This window comes from Tenrec ecaudatus, chromosome 4, assembly GCF_050624435.1.
Source record: "Tenrec ecaudatus isolate mTenEca1 chromosome 4, mTenEca1.hap1, whole genome shotgun sequence".
NCBI lineage: Eukaryota > Metazoa > Chordata > Mammalia > Afrosoricida > Tenrecidae > Tenrec > Tenrec ecaudatus.
This window is the reverse complement of record NC_134533.1, coordinates 95,140,359-95,158,649: the sequence shown is the minus strand read 5'-3', so window position 1 is coordinate 95,158,649 and position 18,291 is coordinate 95,140,359. Positions and strand designations below refer to the sequence as shown.

The 18,291-nt window shown below is 38.7% G+C and overlaps 1 pseudogene; it reads left to right on the top strand.

The window, feature by feature from the left end:
• The window catches only part of LOC142445965 (myeloid-derived growth factor pseudogene), a 135,661-nt pseudogene extending 121,529 nt beyond the window's left edge, over window positions 1–14,132 (top strand).
• Window positions 14,133–18,291: the final 4,159 nt, after the last annotated feature.

Genomic DNA, 18,291 nt, shown 5'->3' with positions numbered 1-18,291 from the left:
TGCTGGTGTGGGGGTGGGGGTTCTATCAGTTTTTCCTCCTGGAAGCCATTAAAAACAGGGAATTTGTGGGAACATGCATGGACCATACGTGACCCTCCCCTAAACCACACCATTAAGCCAAACAGCTTCAAGGTCCCTCTGTCTGTTGACCCCGTTTTTCAGGTTTTCTTACCCATAAAAATCCTTACGCTTATTGCTGAGAAGGACGTGAAGGTCATGATGTGCTCCTTTGCTTGGCAAACAAATAAAGTTTCTTTTTTTCAATTTCAACTGTTTTCAATCACTGTAAACCAAGCAGAAAAAGACCTAGGAGACTACAGTAGCAAGACATTTTGTCTTACCTTCTTAAAAATCTTGAACAACATTAATAGCCCACTTGATGAAGTTGTGGTTTTATAAAAACTCTAAAAGAAAAAATAAAGCATAGGTCATATTCTTTTACTATTCACATATAAAATGCTCAACAAGATTTACTAAATCAGTAGCCATAAAACAAACATCAGTACAGTAGATGCTTCTTCTATGAACAGTAGATGCTTCTTCTATGTGGGCTTTGTTGCTTCTGAGCTAGATGGCTGCTTGTTTACCTGCAAGCCTTCAAGACCCCAGACATTATCACTTTTGATAGCAGGGCTCCATCAGCTTTCTTCACCACATTTGCTTAGGCACACGTTTGACTTCAGTGATCATATCAGGAAGGTGTGCATCATGGAACGTCAATTCCATGTGTTCCATGCATTGAGGAAGTACTTGAGTGGAGGTCCAATGTCCATATGCTGCCTTAATACTAAACCTATAAATATATGCACATAGATCAATTTCCCCACTCTCCTATATAAATATATTTACATATGTGCATGCCTGTATTTAGACCTCTATAAATGCCCATTACCTCCTAGTTCTTTCCTCTATTTCCTTTTACTTTTCTCTTATCCCATATTGAAATTCTAAAAATTATATTTTCTGGTTTGTTTGTTTGTTTGTTTTTCCCACTATCCAGCAGATTATAACCCAGAACAATTATATATGACTGAGTAAAGTGGATTTTGAAGGTATTCCAAACTGTGATCTTTAGAGGATTAGATCAATCGGTCTTTTCTCCTTTGGATGAGCTGTATGTGTTCAAACTACAGATGTCTTTTTTTGGTTAGCAGTGCCACCAGGAGTCCTTTTTTCTCTACCTACCACACTCCCATTAGACACTCCCGACTCATCGTAACTTTATAGGACAAAGTATCCTTCATAGGGTTTCTAAAAGGCCAGTCTTTATAGAAGCATACTATTATATTTTCCTCCCACTGGCAGCATGATGGGTTTCAGTCACTTTGAAAATTCACAAACAAGGGAATAATATAAAGCACTCTGGTTAAGAGGCCATAAAACAAATCACAGTGTAAAATAGAAAATATTATCAACGGAAAGTAAACTAAAAGGAAAACATTTGTGCATGGTAACAGAAGTAGTTTAAAAGTACATTTATCAAAACTGATCCATGAGAAATTTCAAAGGAATCATCTACATTTTTATCTTAAAAAACTATAACAGAAAGTTAAACACATATTAAATAAAAATGAGACAATTTTGAAGATTAAAAAGAAAATAAAAATAGAAAATAATTGAAAGTAATGAAATTCAAAGTCAAATTTTAGCAATATTAAAATTCATTAAGTTGAATTGAGATTGATCAAAAGACACCAATTACTAATGTCAAACAGAAAACATAAAAAGGGGATACATTTTAATTAAAAATTTTAAAGGTTCCCTGTTTGACTCAGGGCTAGAAATCAAGTGCAGATTGACTTTACAATAAAGATTGTGCCTAAGGACTTTGACTGAGATTTCTTTATGAGTACTCCCCATTTTGCTTCTGTGGTGTTTTTTTTAATGGTTACCTTCATTACAGCCAATGATTCCCTAAACCGCTTAGATTAAAACTATTTGAACACTAAAGCTATAACTCAGATGCACTGGGATAAGCATGCAGACTGTAAAGGACAGTCCCATATCTCAGCATGGGCAGACTTCAGTATGACATTATGTAATGAAAGTTGCACATAAAACACTCTGGCAATGAAGTCTCACTAGACCAAATCACACTTCCATTTTTCTGTGTTTCTTTTTGGTTACTTAATGTTTTTACTTTTCTCCACTGCAAGGTCCCCCACTGAAATAAAAGGCTTTGGCAGACTTACCAACTAATGTAAACATCAATGCATCTTAAAATGCTTTAAGATGTTTACAAAAGATTGGAAAATGCACAAAGAATTAACAATTCACCTTACTATCTATTCATTACATTAATGGCTTGTCAATGGAGAAAAGTTCAAGCTCATGAATGTTATTCTTCTATGTTTAGCTAATTTATTGTTGTCAAATCTGACATAAATGTTGACAAATACTACTTTTTGACAGATCTAGATTTGCTTCAGAAATTATCTGTCACAAAGTTGAAATGGGTCAGGTAAAAAAATGTATTTTTATAACAACTATACATACCAAAATTAGACTTCCATCATTTTCAATTTTAGTGTTTGGAAAAAAATGGACCTATGTGACCTCTTCTATATTTGCAAGTAATAACTGCACAATTTAATCTCCCTTAAGTAGCCTTGCTCTTATTTTATCGGCACAGGATGTGTCTGCTTAGAAATTGCAATTCCAGATCCCAGAAATAGAGCATTTCATGCTGTGCGGTCTCTATTTTATGTGACTGCCTTTGACATGTTCCTTAAAATTCAGGTATAGAAAAATAGCTTTAGGAGAAATAGGAAATAGCTGTTTTTGAAATATGAAAGCATTTTTTACAGGGTATCTTTTTTTCAAACTCTGTATTTCTAAATTTATGTGATAATCAGCAATTAGTTCTCTTTTAGTTATGTTGCAATCTTTATTTTATCTTTGATCTTTAATTTATCTAAAACAGAAACCATGCCTGCATCTGTATAGGAAAGCTGGAACACGTGCTTATTAGCCAAAGGGTGTGTATGGTCATCAAAGATATGGTCCCAGGGATTATATGGCCCTGACACTTTGCTTCTTCTTGGTTCTTCCTGTCATGTCTCTGAAACCACCGTTTGTAGAGAAGAGAAATGATGGCTGATGGAGGGTAGCATTGGACATCTTGCTCTTCCTTCAGCTTTCCATTTCAAACTGCTTGTAACTCATTTAGTGATGATTCACTTTGAAATTTTGGGGCAGAGAGAGTTTCCACTAATTTTTTACTTTCCTAAATATTCCTAGTCCTCAAAATTAAAAATTAGAATAATTTGTCTCATTTTGTCCATAGTGAGATAAAAAACCTACCTTTTTAGAAATTGTCATTTTTAGAACATATTATTGTAGTTTGGGCAAAGGTTCACAAAGCACATTTGTGGTCCATTCAGCAATTTAAAAACTACTTGTTTAATGACATTAGGTTTAGTACTGTTGATGAAACAACACTACGAAGGCTTCTGTGTGTTTCTTACTTCCATTTGCTCTTCTTCGCAGTCAGTCCCTTCCTGCCTTCTTGTCTTTGTTTCTGAACAAATCTTGTCCGTGTTTACACATATGATTGATTGTTCAGAGAAGTATATTTCTCATGCGTGTTATTCCTGACTTTATAGGCTCATACTTTGGGTGACCGCCACTTACAACATTAGATTCAAGTACAGGATGAAGGGGTTGAAAGGGCCATAGTTTGGGAGCTCGACACATCTCTATCAGACCAGTAAGTCTGAATTTTTCTTCCCTTTTTTTCTCGAAATCCTTTTGGGATTTTCTCTTGTGATCCTGACCTAAGTGGTAGGTAACGGTAGCCAGGAACCATCTGGAATGTCTAATTCTCCACTGTAGTTCATTAGTCCTTTGAACTATTTTCTTTTCTTTATTTATTTTAATTGAAAGATCATTTTATTGGAGGCTCTTGCGCCTCTTATAACAACATGTGCATCAATTGTTTCAAGGATATTTGTACATATGTTTCCATCATTCTTTTCTAGATATTTACTTTTTATTGAGCCCTTGTATCAGCTCCTCTTTTTGCCCTCCCCCCAACCCCTTGATAAAATATAAATTATTATTCTTTAAATATGTCTCCCTTCTCCCAGGGTTTCTGTTGTTTGTTCCCCTGGGCAGGGGGTGGAGGGTATGTGTCAATCATTACAATATTTCCTCTTCTTCCTCTCCTCTCCCCACCTGCCCCTACCCTTCTGATATTGCTACTCCCATTCCTGCTTCTGGATTCCATGTGTCCTGAGCTCTTATCTGTACGTGTGCACATGCTCCAGTCTAACTCTCAGTGAAAGGCAATACTTGGGTCATGATAATGGGGTGTGAGGAAGCCTCAAAGAACCAGAGGATTATTGTGTGTTTCATCAGTGCTTTACTGCGCCTTGGTTGACTCATCCCTTCCCTGTGACCCGTCTTTGAGGGGATGTCCCATTGTCGACAGATGGGCTTTGGGTCTCTGCTCCAATCCCCACTTGCTCTCAACAATATGTTTTTGTTTGTTTGTTGTTTGTTTTGAGTCTTTTAATGTCTGTTAACCATCCCAATGACATCTCATGATTGCACAGGCTGGTGGGCTTCTTCCATGTGGGCTTGTTGCTTCCCTGCTAGATGGCTGCTTGTTTAACTTTAAGCCTTTAAGACCCAGATACTATATTTTTGATAGCCAGACACCAACTGCTTTCTTCACCACATTTGCTTACGCACCTGCTTTGTCTTCAGCAATTGTGCCGGGAGGGTGATTGCCAGTTTGATAGAACAAAGTGTTTTTGTATTTAAGGAGGGTATGAGAAGAGGCCTGAAGTCTGTCCACTACCTCAGTGTATTGCCATATAAATACATGGACATAGACCAAGACCTCTATTTATATGAATTAATGAATTTACACAAGTACACACCTATGCTTATCCCTCTATCCATAGCTTTGTCTCCTAGATCATTCCTCTGTTTCCTTTCATCTTCCTTCTGCACCACCATCATGCTCGCCCTACTTCCACCTCTAGTAATTCCTCTCAGCCAAATTGCTGTTGCTTCAACACTCACAGTCTCTACATCCTCCATAGTTGTTCCCCTGTCTATGGCATTGTTTGCTCACCACTCCCTTCTCCTGTCTCCTTCTCCCCCAAGTCCATCCAGGACTGTGTGTCCTGTTACTTTCTTTTTGAGTTTGCTTCCCATGCCTATCTTACATAAGTAGGCAAACCAGCAATAACAGAGACCAGACAAAAAGAAAACAAAAGATTGAAAGAAAGAAAAAAAAACAAACATAATTCCAAGACTGTCCATTGACCTTTATGACTATTTCCCCACTGGTCCCGGGAGGACTTCCGGAAGCTGCCCCTCCTAGCCTGAAGTCTATTTGGGGGGCTCGTCGGGGACTTTGTGGCTTTGTTTGCTCCCGTTGTTGATCTGTTGTGTTCCCATCTTGGTTTGCCCTTCTGCAGGGATGGGGTTCAGACCAGACTAACTGCCTGCCGTATGTCCCAGTATTGTCCTCTGTTATGGTTTATTCCAGTAAGGGGACAACATGTCTTGAGTGTGGGCGGCTTTACAGTCCTCTCTGTGCCATAGCAACTCCATGCAGGGATGTCGACCTCTGGGCTTGGTGTGCTGATATGGGGTCTAAACTGCCCCTTTCTCTTTGTCCTTCTTTGCTTGCTTCCCTGTGGGCATGGCATGCCAGTCCTTCTCCCCAACTTGTAGGGTTAGTGTTGTTCTCTGTAGTGTTCTTCTAGGGAGGGGGCCCATTTGGCTCTGCTTGGAGTCGGCCCAATCTGTTCATGCATTTCTCCACATGGTTGCATTGCCCTCAAGGTTTGGTGTGGCATTGTGGGATCTGCATACACACTCCCAATTCCCAATACACTCCCCCTGGGTGGGTTAGAGCTCTGCTCCCCCCATACCATCATCTTCCCCTGCCACCCCAGTTCTCCCTTCCCATTCCCCACTTTCCCTTTCTTTGTGTTGGAATAACATATACTTCCTTAGGTTTGGTATGACCTCCACCTGAGTGCCTGTATCTCAACCCATATAGTGCGAGATAAGTGGCTTCTGTAGCTATTGTGCTGATTATACATACTCAGGGGACTCATTGTGCTTTTCCTTTAGTGACTGGCTAATTTTGCTTAGCATAATTTCCTCCAACTCTTCTCATGAAACGATGTGCTTCATGTGATCATCATTGCTTCTTAATTATGCATAGTACCCCGTTGTACATATGTGCCAGAGTTTACTAATCCACTCATCTATCGATAGAAATCTGGGTTGTTTCCAATTCTTTGTGATTTTGAATTGCACCGCTATATACATTGGCGAGCAGAAGACAGGTTCTGGTTTATTTCTTACCTAATCTGGGTATATGTCCATAGACGGATAGCTGGGTCAGAAGGTAGTTCAACTTCCATTTGCTTTAAATATCGCCTGATCACTATCCGCAGAAGCTGTGCGTATCTACAGGACCACTAGCAGTGGAAGAGAGCTCCTATCTCGTAACATCTCCTCCAACATTTGTTGCTCTCTGGTTTTCTGATTTGGGCTAGCCTCAAGGGTGTAAGAGGGTATCTCATGGTTGGTTTAATTTTCATTTCTCTGATGGCTAATGATCATACGCTTATTGGCAAAACTTCTTTTCAGGTCTTTTGCCCACTTCCTCAGCGAATTAACTCTTTTCCTCTTTTTGTAAGCAAAGAGGGTATTACAGATTTTAGTAATAAGCTCTTCGTCTCTTGTGTCATTGCTAAAAATCCTCTCCTGGTCTGTGGATTCTCTTGTTACCCTGTTGGTGAAGTCTTGTGATGCACACAGGTGTTTTACCTTTAATATATCCCACTTGTCAATTTCAGGTTCACCTGTGTGTGTACCCTTCTCTATTGTAGTTAGCCTATGTATTCCCTGAGCCAAGGTTGTTAGGTCTGCCCTTATTCCTTCGTTGATGGTCCTGATCATTTAGAGTTTTACGTCTAGGTCTGTGATCCGCCTTGAGTTTTTTCTTGTGCATGCATGAGGTAAACATATTGTTTCATTTTTCCACATGTGGACATACATATTCCCAGCATATTTGTTAAAGAGGACATTCACCTCCCAGTTGACGCTTTTGAGGCTCTTGTTGAAGATCAGTTGTCTATTTGCTGATGGCTTTATTTTTGGGTTTTCTGTTCTTTTCCATTGGTCTGAGTATCTGTCATTATACCAGTACCACCTTGTTTTGACCACTGTGGCTGTATAGTAGGTGTAAAGCAAGGCATCGACTTTGTCCTTCTTGAGGAGTTCTCTGCTAAATCTGGCCTTTTCTATCTATATGAAATTGGTGGTCAGCTTTTCCAATTTTTCAAAGACAGTTGCTGATATTTGAATCAGGATAGTGGTAAAGTTATATAGGGCCTTGGGGGATATTCTTTCATTTGTGGACATTACTTTGAGTTTCCTATAGCTGGGTCTTAGAGTTTTCCTTGTATACATTTTTTTCCATTAAATAGATCCATAGAAATTTCTATTTGTTCTTGGCTATTTTGAAGGATACTACTTTCTGGATCTCCTCTTCCATGGTCTTGTCCCATGTATATAGCAAACCAATAGACTTCTGTTTGTTGAGCTTGTATCCTGTAACATTTCCATATTCCTCCATCTCTCAGTATTCCTGTTGTGGAACTTTGGGGATTTTCAATGTATAGAATCATGTCTGCAAAGAGCAATGCTTTCACCTAGTCCTCTCCCAGGTGGATACCTTTAATGTCCTTCCTCTTCCTTATGTTGTTAGCTAGGACCTCCAGTATAATATTAAATAGAAGTGGGAACAACGGGCATCTTGTCTGCTCCCCTTTTTTTCAGTTGGATTGATTTCATCTTTTCTACATTGACTATGACGTTGGCTGTTGGCTTTTCATAGATAGCTTGTATTAACTTGAAAAATGTTTCCTCCCATTCTTATCTTCTTGAGTGTCTTAATTCAGAATAGGTGTTGGATGTCTCATGTTTTTTCCACATCTATCAATACCATGTGATTCTTAAACTTTTTCTTGTCAATATATCACATTGATGGATTTTCAGATGTTAAACACTGCCTGCATCCCTGGGACATTTCCCACCTGATCATGGTGGATATGTTTACATGTAATATGTTTTATATGCTTTTGTATTCCACTGGCCAGCTGCCTGAGGATGGTGTGGTGCATCAAAAGATCAGTGGAATACATGAGCATTGGCCCAATATCACAATAATTTGCTGTGAGTGAGTCCTTTGTTCTGAATGGCAATGCTAATAGAAATATTGTGCTCAGAGAAGATAAATTCATATCCACAGTGTCTATCACAATAAGACACAAATGCTGCCCTTTCCATGAGGCAAGTGTTCTTATATATTTAGCCTGCCACCAGGTTGCTGGTTGATCTCCATGAGTAGATCCTGGAAGGAATGAGGATCATGAATATGGATCAAAACTCAAAATCATAAAAGATACCAGGCTTACTGGTGGAACCTTAGGTCTATGACCCTTAGTCAACCTCCAGGTCTGGAAATGAACTTACTGCCCTGTTAGAATAATTGACCATTTAAAATCAAAATGGCAGCATTTACCTCAAGATACAATTCAGATCGTCAGGAAAGAAGGAGGAACTGACATAGAAGACACGGGGCGGAGGTTGGGGAAATGAGAGTTCATTGAGTGGAGTGGATTGAATTGAATGGGTTGATACAAAATGTGTATGACTATTTGGTGACTTTAAAACTGAAAACGTCCTCTGTAAACTACTGTCACCTACTTTGAAAATGTAAAATGAAAAAATTTTAAAATAAAGTCAGACATGCTAAGGAAACATGATCATTTCTTCTATATGAATGCTATGACTCAAGATCAACTCAATGTTAGTGGGTAAAATGGCCCAAAATTACTATGAAACCAAGTTGAGAATTTAAGAATTCGGAAAAAATTGATTAATGATAATGGAACGAAAAGAGTAGTGAAAGGGTTGACACATTGTAACCACTGGAATCAATGTTACTGAACAGTTTGTGTAGAAGTATTTGGATGGGAAACTAAACTGCTATTTATACCTTTATCAAAAACACTATAAAACATTACTTAAAACATAAAATAAAATCTGTAATACTTCTTCAAATAATTCTTTCATCATATTGGTTTATATAACCATTCTTTTGCATATAAGATTCAACTCTTATTGTGTGTGTGTTTGTATTTTAATCACAAAGCCAGCCTTTATTTTGGAGGATATAGTATCTGCTTAGAATCGAGATATCATAAAATAACATAAATATCTTGTAAAATTATTTTAGCTTTTGCTTTTGAAAGGAGCCCTGGTGGAGTAGTGATTCTATGTTGGGCTGGGTTCCAAAGGTGAGTAGTTCAAAACCACTAACCACTTCACAGGAGAAAGATGGGACATTCTATTCCCTTTAACAGTAATAATCTCAGAAATAGGGCCTGCTGGTCTACCCTGTCATAGAGGTCACTGTGAGTTAGCCTCAAATTGTTGGCAATAAGTTTGATTGTGCTTTATTTTTTAAAATGTCTAGTAATATCTGCATTTAAAAACAAAGTGTCATTACAAAATGGCCACTTTATTAACATGATACTACCATGCTTCGATTAATTTGAAATTGGTATCTTGCAGAACATAATCATGAAGTTGGATAGCTCTCCAATATCTCCATACAGGATTGTGAAAAATAATTTACCGTTTTATTTCATAATCATTTGTTCAATAAACATTTACTGAATTTCTACTAGTGTCAGAGACTATAAACAACTATTCGGAGTTTATAGAAGACAAAGCTAATTTTTGGAAACAATATGTTTGCATATTGCAACTCTTAATGCATAGGTTACAGAATGAAAAGTTTTCACCCATAATGTGCAATTACAATGTTATTTAGAATTAATGGAGTTACCTTATGTTGTTGTTCAGTTCAGTCCAGTCAATTTCAACTCATAGAACCAAGGCATAACAGAATGAAACACTGCCCCGTCTTGTGCCAACCTCACAATTGTTCTTGTACTGGAGTCCATCGATGAAGCTACTGATCAATCCATCCTGTCCAAGGTCCTCCTCTTTTTCACTGCCCCTTTACTTTACAATGCATTAGAGGTCCTCCTCCTAGGACTGGTTTCTGAAATAGTATCTGTGCAATTACTTCATAAATGATGTAGTTACCTGCAAAAACATTATTATACCCTGAAAATTATTTGTAAAGAAATCTGAATAGGGACTTTAAAAATAGTTTTTTAAAGATTAAATATGCTTATAATGCAATGCAACTTTATTGCCACAAATAAAATATTAAATATCCAAATGCAATTTCCTATATAATTATTGTGAAATAAGGGAAGCAGAGGATATCAAAATATATTTACTTATGTTTTGTTAACTCTACAAAGCCATTTGACTTGTGGATCATACCTATGAATAACATAGCAAAGGTGGGACTTCTAGAAATATTAATTGTCTCATGTGAAACCTGTACATAAACCAAGAGAGAGCTGCTCATATCTTTGAACCGGATAAGTGGATAATACATGCCCACAAGCAGGAAAAGCATGTGTGAGGGTGGTAGCCTTTCCCAGTCCTTCTTCCATCTGTTTGCTGTGCAAACAATAATCGACACTAAACCAAAGAAAGGAGAGAGGGCCACTAAGATGGAAGGGAACGCGTTGGCAATTTGGTATTTACCGATCACTTGGACTTGGAACTGAGGAAGAGCAATGGCCACAGCCTTCAGCATGCACTATAACCCAATGTAAAGAAAATAACAATTCTCACAGCGGGATCAATAAACAGCATCACGGTAAAAGGAGAGAAAATTGAAACTGTCAAGGATTTTAGTTGGAAGCAGTCATTGTCAATGCTCATGGAAACAGCAGTCAAGAAACCACACAAAGTAATGCTTTGGGCAAATGATCAATGTCAAGTAAAATATTAGTTTATTTCATTTGTTTCTATTCATGTCTTCTTGACCAATTCCTCATGGTTTCTTCCCAAAATACTGTAAACTGCATTTAGAACAATGGAGAACTCTTAAAAGCCTTGGTAAAAGAAGTGAGTATTCATTCACAGCTAACTATAGGATGTAATTACTGGCACCGTTCGGAAAATTTGTAAGTACTTCTGGTTCTTGTGATTTTTCCATAGACATACTTTAACAGACTTTGGAAAGTATTTATCATGATCACTTTTATACTTATTCAAAGCACAAAATTTGTCTCATTTTGAAGGACCTAACACTAGGGACTCAAGTCTCTGCCTGCCTCCAGCTCGCTTCAGGGCAGAAGGAGGCTCCTGTGTATCCTCAATTTGGTGGCCATAAAGAAAAACAACAGCCAGAGGTTTTGTAAATCAGCTTATAGTAGAAAATTAGCGAATAGCCATCATAGTTCCTTTATCTAAAACCTATTCCTGTTTTTACACCCTAATGGCAGGCTGGAGGCGTTAGGACACAGATAGTAGCCTTTTTAGCCCCAAATACTTATATTTGCAAATTTCTGCTTTACTGAGGAGCCCTGTTGTGACAGTGGTTAAGAGTTCAGCTGCAGAATGGAATGGTGGTTGGCTGACACGCTAGCTGCCCCATAGGAGAAAGATGTGGCAGTTTGATTCTATAAAGATTTTCGCCTTAGAAACCCTGTGGAGTGGTTCTACTGCATCCTATGGGGTTGCTATGAACCAGATTAACTCAATAGCCAGTCTATGGGCCCTTCTACAGAAAATAACCACAGGAACAACTAACCAATTTATATCTAGAGTTTATCACAATACTTAGCAGATTGTCAATTGATTTTAAGAAGAGTGTGTATTTACTAAAAATTTATATTGAAGTAAAATATGAACATATTTTCAAAATAGCTTATATAAATAAGCACCTTTGAACTTCCCATAGACTTTAAAATAAGCTTTGTTTGGAATTCCACAGGGTGCATTTTAATATTATTCTGACAAAATTACACATGTTTCTTAAGTTATTTTGTACATGCAATTTTTGTATTAGAATTGTTGCCATCATGTTTATTTTAAGCAAGATTATGAAACAGTTCAGCAATCTAGAAAATAATATAATTATTGATTAAGATTTCATGAGGAATGAAGGGTGTACTTTTCTCTTTGAGGTTTGGATCAAAAATGGAGTGTGTGATTTATTTTTTGTAACTAAAATACCAACATAAATGAATGCTTACCTCATTCATGAGCAATCAAGATTTTTCATCGGAGATACATAAATCAAAATCACACCATTTATCCCTGTAAAGTACATTGCCATTAAATATGTGATTTTTTAAAATCCCCAATTGTCATAAATTGTTTAAAGAAGCTAGCAATATTTTGAGGATATGATGAACTGGGTGGTTATTGTTGTTTCCAGGTTCCTTGAGCAGTTTCCAACTCCGAGCAAGCCTATGTACAGCAGAATCCTGATGTTCCACCATACACAGGCTTGTGGTTGTATTGGAGCCAATTATTGCAGCCACGATGTCAGTCCATGTCACCGAGTGCCTCTTTCTTGTTTCTGCTGACCTTTTATTTACCAAGCATGTTATTCTTTTCTAGAGACTTGCCTACCCTGATATTTCTGACATACATGAGAGCAAGTCCTGTCATCCTGCCTTCCAAGGATCTTTCGATCAGAAATTGGTTAGTGGTATTAAATGAATGATTTGCTAAAAGTATGAAATCTCTCTGCCTGTCTCTGTGTCTGAGTCTGTCTCTGTCTGTCTCTCTCTCTCTCACTCACACACATATATATGCAATTAAGACAAAGTATATTGCTTAAGTACTAGTTTATACATAAACAGTTTTATGTGAAAATAATGTGGTTAAGTTTGTCTCTCCTATCAGTGAATAACTATAGACAAGTTCTTTTAATGACACATTTGTCTTAGTCTTCATAGGTTACCATATTGAGAGGAGAAAAAAGATATTGTGGTCAGGTTAAGAATCAAATTTAAAACCAATCTCAACTGGATATATTTGCAAATAATTCAAGCTTTGGAAAATGTTTATGGGCATGCTGCCCCACATAAAACAACAATTTTAAAATGGATTGAGCATTTTGAGAAAGGTCAATAAGACCTAAAATATAAACTCAAGTCAGGAAGGTCATCTCAGAATTATATGACAACTGTGTTTTGGGATTTCCCAGGATTAATCTTGATATATTTTCTCAAGGCATACAAGAGAGTCGCAGGGACTTATTTAGAACACAATTTAAGAACACTGCACACTGTATGGGTGAGCACAGAGATCAGGAAATTTGTAAATTTTTTTTGTTTTTGTTGTTTTTTGTGTTTTTGTTTTTCCCAGCCAGGACAATTCACCTGCTCATTCTTCATGAGTAAGAATATCCAGGACGCAGACATGGCCTCCGCCGAGAGCTCCACGGGTCCCTCGCGGCGCCCCGTCCGCTGCGCAGGCTCCGCGGACCCGAGCCCAACGTGGCGGCGCCCAGCGGAGGGAGGCGGCGCGGCGCGGGCTTGTGGGCCGCGCTGCTGCTCGCGGCCGCCGTGGCGCTGCGGTCGGCCGAGGCGGTGTCCGAGCCCATGACCGTGGCGTTCGACGTGAGGCCCGGCGGCGTCGTCCACTCCTTCTCCCAAAGCGTGGGCCCCGGGATCAAGTACACCTGTGTGTTCCCCTGCGCTTCTCAAGGAGGGACCAACGAGAAGTGGCAGATGAGCCTGGGGATGAGTGAGGACCATCCGCATTTCACCTGCACCATCTGGAGACCGCAGGGGAAATCCTACCTGTACTTCACCCAGTCCCAGGCTGAGGTGCAGGGTGCTGAGATCGAGTATGGCCCGGCCTATTCGAAAGCTGCGTTCGAAAGAGAAAACGACGTGCCCCTGAAAAATGAGGAGTTTGAAGTGACCAAGACAGCAGTGGCCCACAGGCCCGGGGCCTTCAAAGCCGAGCTGTCCAAGCTGGTGGTTGTGGCCAAGGCATCCCGCAGTGAGCTGTGACCAGGAGGCCCGCCGGGCCCTCATCTCATCTGTGAGCAAGGCCAGGCCCGAGGACTAATGTGTTCCCGGTTTTCTGGGGACGCCTCAGCTGGCAGCCCGGACCGGAGGAGTTCACGCCGCACGGAGGCCTCGGGGACAGATCCAAAGCTCCTTTCCGTCTCTGGACCGGCCCTTCCCCCTTCCCCGCCTGCTGCTCCTCACGCAGGACCTCTACAAGACCTGGCTGAGACCTTCGGCGTATGGCCCCTCCAGAGAGGTGGTCAGGATGAGGCTGCTGTGTGGTGGCTCCGCTGGGAGTCTCCTGGCCCCTCCTGGCGTCTGGGCCGCTCACAAGAGCAGCCCTTGTCCCTCAACCTGACCTCTCGGCTCCCTGACCACTGCGGGGCCCACAGCCCTCGTTGGCAATCAGGAGGTTTTTCTTACAAACCTCTCCTTCCCACCCCCAACTTGGCCTTTTGGATTGTGGGATTTAATAAATAAGACAGTACTAAAAAAAGAATATCCTATGACAATCTCATTAGGAAAGCATCACTTCTAGCCTACTGATCTCTCTTGCTCTTTCAGACTTTGTTTTCTTTCCTAAAATCAATGACCATGTAAAAGGAATACAATTTGAATCTTCTGATGATGTCAAAGCTGCCATTTTGATGTGATATTATTGGAGAATACAGAATGCTTTAGGGAAGCGTTAAAGAGAGAGAAACACAGCCTTCAGAAATATGTGGATCTAAATGCGGGATGCGTCAAGAAGTAATCACTTCAGAGTTTGATATTGTTGTTGAATAAAGTTTCCTATGATTGTGTCTTAATACATTTTACTTCTCTTTTATTCTGCTATAGAAGGCGTGCTGGTGGAGTAGTAGTTGAGTGTTCAGCTGATACTGGAAGATTAGCTGCTTCAATCCATTAGTCGCTCTAAGCAACAAAGATAGGGCATTCTTCTTACATAAATATGTGTAGCTTGGAGGCTATCCGATGCTCTTTTGGTCATAGCGATCATCCTTGTTTATTGTTGTTTATGTTTGATATATCTCATATTTTGTTTTGAGTTTTCAGCCATAATGATTTATTTTTATTTTTTAAATCATTTTATTGGGGGCTCGTAAAACACAATCCATACATATATGCATTGTGTCAAGCACATTTGTACATTTATCACAATCCATACATACATGCATTGTGTCAAGCACATTTGTACATTTATTGCCATCATCATTCTCAAAACATATTCTTTTTACTTGAGCTCTTGGTATTAGCTCCACAACAGAAAAGTGGGTGAAAGGACATGTTGGACAGTGTAAGCCATGACAACATAATAATAATTTATAAGTTATCACATTTTATTATTAAATGCTTTATTTTGTCATCATGTACGTGTGCTTTGGGTATGCAGTAAAATAAGGGATTTCAGTGAGATTCCTTTTTCTTTTTAATAGATTCATCTCTTGTTGATGATATTGATTAAGTTTCCTTTTGTCATTAATTTTTATTTAATATGAAAAAATGGAAGAGTTTTGTTTTGTATTCCATATGCTTTCTTACTTTTCTCAGTAATGACTGCAAAAAAATGTTCTCTCCTTTGTTGGAGGTCACTCAGAGTTTAGGCATTGATGTGAACTGCCCACCCTCCATCTTTCTTCATGTCAGGATTCTCAAAATCAAGATGTTCCTTTGTTTACTAATGTAGACAAGTATGGTTCTTTGGATGTAAATTCTTATATGATATCTTTGGGAAATCATACCCTCCTAATTTGAAGTTTGGGCCTTTGGGTAATATCAGATTTATACACCCATACCTAAAGTGTAATGCAATTTATTGCATTCAGTACAGAGGAGGCACTTGTCATATCTATTTAATCCTCCTAGTCATATATCAACATGTAAATATTGTATCAGAATTGAAGAACACATCAAAAGCTCATTTACTTTATTAATAAAATTTTAATGGTTTCCAAATCATATACTAATAAATCTTAGAATATAAACCAGGATCAATCATTTATAACTATACTGGTATGGATCAAAGAACACTGATGGGGTTGGTGGTTACATATTGACCTGCAACCTGGAGGGTCAGCAGCTTGTAAACCATCAGTTATTCAGAGGGACAAAGACTGAGCCTCCTCTTCCCGTAATTAGTTACCATATTAAAAAGCCCCGAGGACACTTTTATCTTCTTCTATAGGGTCACTGGGAAATAGTAGTGAGTATTTCAGGTTAGAGTATGGATCAAGTTATAATCACAATCATTGGCCAAAATTGCTAATTTAGATTAATGACAGCTCTGCTTATATAATTTTTATTTCTTTATTTAAAATTATCTTATTGGGGGCTTGTACTACTCTTATCACAATCCATAAATCCATCCATTGTCTCAAGCACATTTGTACATTTGTTGCCATCATCATTCTCAAAACATTTGCTTTCTACTTGAGACCTTGGTATCAGCATCTCATTTTCCCCTTCTTCCCTGCTTTCCCCTCCCCCATGAACCCTTGATAATTTATAAATTATTATTATTTTGTCATATTTTACACTATCCAGTGTCTCCCTTAACCAACTTCTCCACTGTCCATCCCCCAGGGAGGAGGTTATATGTAGATCCTTGTAATCTGTTCCCCATTTCTCCCTCACCTTCCCTCCACCCTCCAGGTATCGACACTCTCACCACTGGTCCTGAGGGGTTCATCTGTCCTGGATTCGCTGTGTTTCCAGTGCCTACCTGTACCAGTGTACATCCTCTAGTCCAGCCAGATTTGTAAGGTAGAATTGGGATCACGATAGTGGTGGGGAGGAAGCATTCAAGAACTAGAGGAAGATTGTATGTTTCATCATTGCTACACTGCACCCTGACTTGCTCCTCTCCTCCCTGCAGCCCTTCTGCAAGGGGATGTCCAATTTCCCACAGATGGGCCCTGGGTTCCGACTCTGCCCTCCCCCATCATTCAAAATGCTATGATTTTTTTTTTAATTTTTGGTCTTTGATGTCTAACACCTGATCCCTTCAATGCCTTGTGATCTCACAGGCTGATGCGCTTCTTCCACATTGGCTTTGTTGTTTCTCAGTTAGATGACCACTTATTTATCTTCTAGCCTATAGGACCCCAGTTTCTATATCTTTTGACAGCCGGCACCATCAGCTTTCTTCACTGAATTTGATTATGCACCTGCTTTGACATGTCGGTGTATGCTGGTGTGCTTCTTCCATGTGGACTTTGTTGTTTCTTAGCTAGATGGCCGCCTGTTTGTCTTCAAGTCTTTAAGACCCCAGACATTATATCTTTTCATAGCTGGGCACCATCAGCTATTGCTTATGCACCATGTTTGCTTATGCACATGCTTTGTCCTCAGTGACAAAAAAGCAGATGGAATAGCATAAAAAAGATCATGGAAAGAAACTATTGTTGAAATGGATCTAACTTGATATTTATAGATAGAGTCTCGGCTAAAGTATTTTATAATCAAGCAAACATGTACTTAATTCCCTATTATGTTAGAGATGGCATTTGATATCAGAAATAAGTATCTGTTTTATTTTATTTTCAAAGTAAAAAAGATTAAAGATGCTAGATGTCTAAAGAGGATATATTGATAAAACTAACTGATATTGACATATATGTGTATATGTGTACATACATGCATATATAATCTTTCTATTTAACAGATGAATAAACATAGCCTTGGGACGTGAGAAGGTGGCAGTAGGCCAGCCTCATATCCATTTTAGACATGTGAAGCAGATGGCCTGATAGCTACTCTATTTACACTAAAATGATCACATTATTTTTTGCACTAAGTTAACATATAAGGTAATTTTAATGAACAGTGGAAATTTGCAATTGAGGAAGCCTTAAAATATACAAGAAATACAAAGGACAACGAGAGAGATGCACAATGAATGTGCCTGCCTTCTTGATCTTGCATCAGATAAGGCTCAATTTTTCTCTCAAAATAAATGCTAAATAAACATAATAAACCAAAGAAGCACAGATTGGTCTTGATTCTATATTTTTCAAATGAAAAAAATATGTTCTGAAAATTTAATTTTAAAATAGTAATTCTCAAAAATAATCTTCACTCTAAACTACTGTTTCTCTTAATGTCAGAAAATCAAAAATCTTTTAGAAGAATGTGTGGAGGGCAGATTTATGGGGGGGGGAGGAGAAAACTCGCAAGAATAATTAAAGTACAAATGTTTTTTTTTCTATACAGAATTTTTCTACTTCATTAAACTCATGTGTTAGGGACAGAAAATGTTTATGAAATTATTTATTTAGTTTTGTGATGCATACTGAAAAATTAACTGGATTGTATGCATCTAGTCATGTAATAGAGTCTCTGAAAA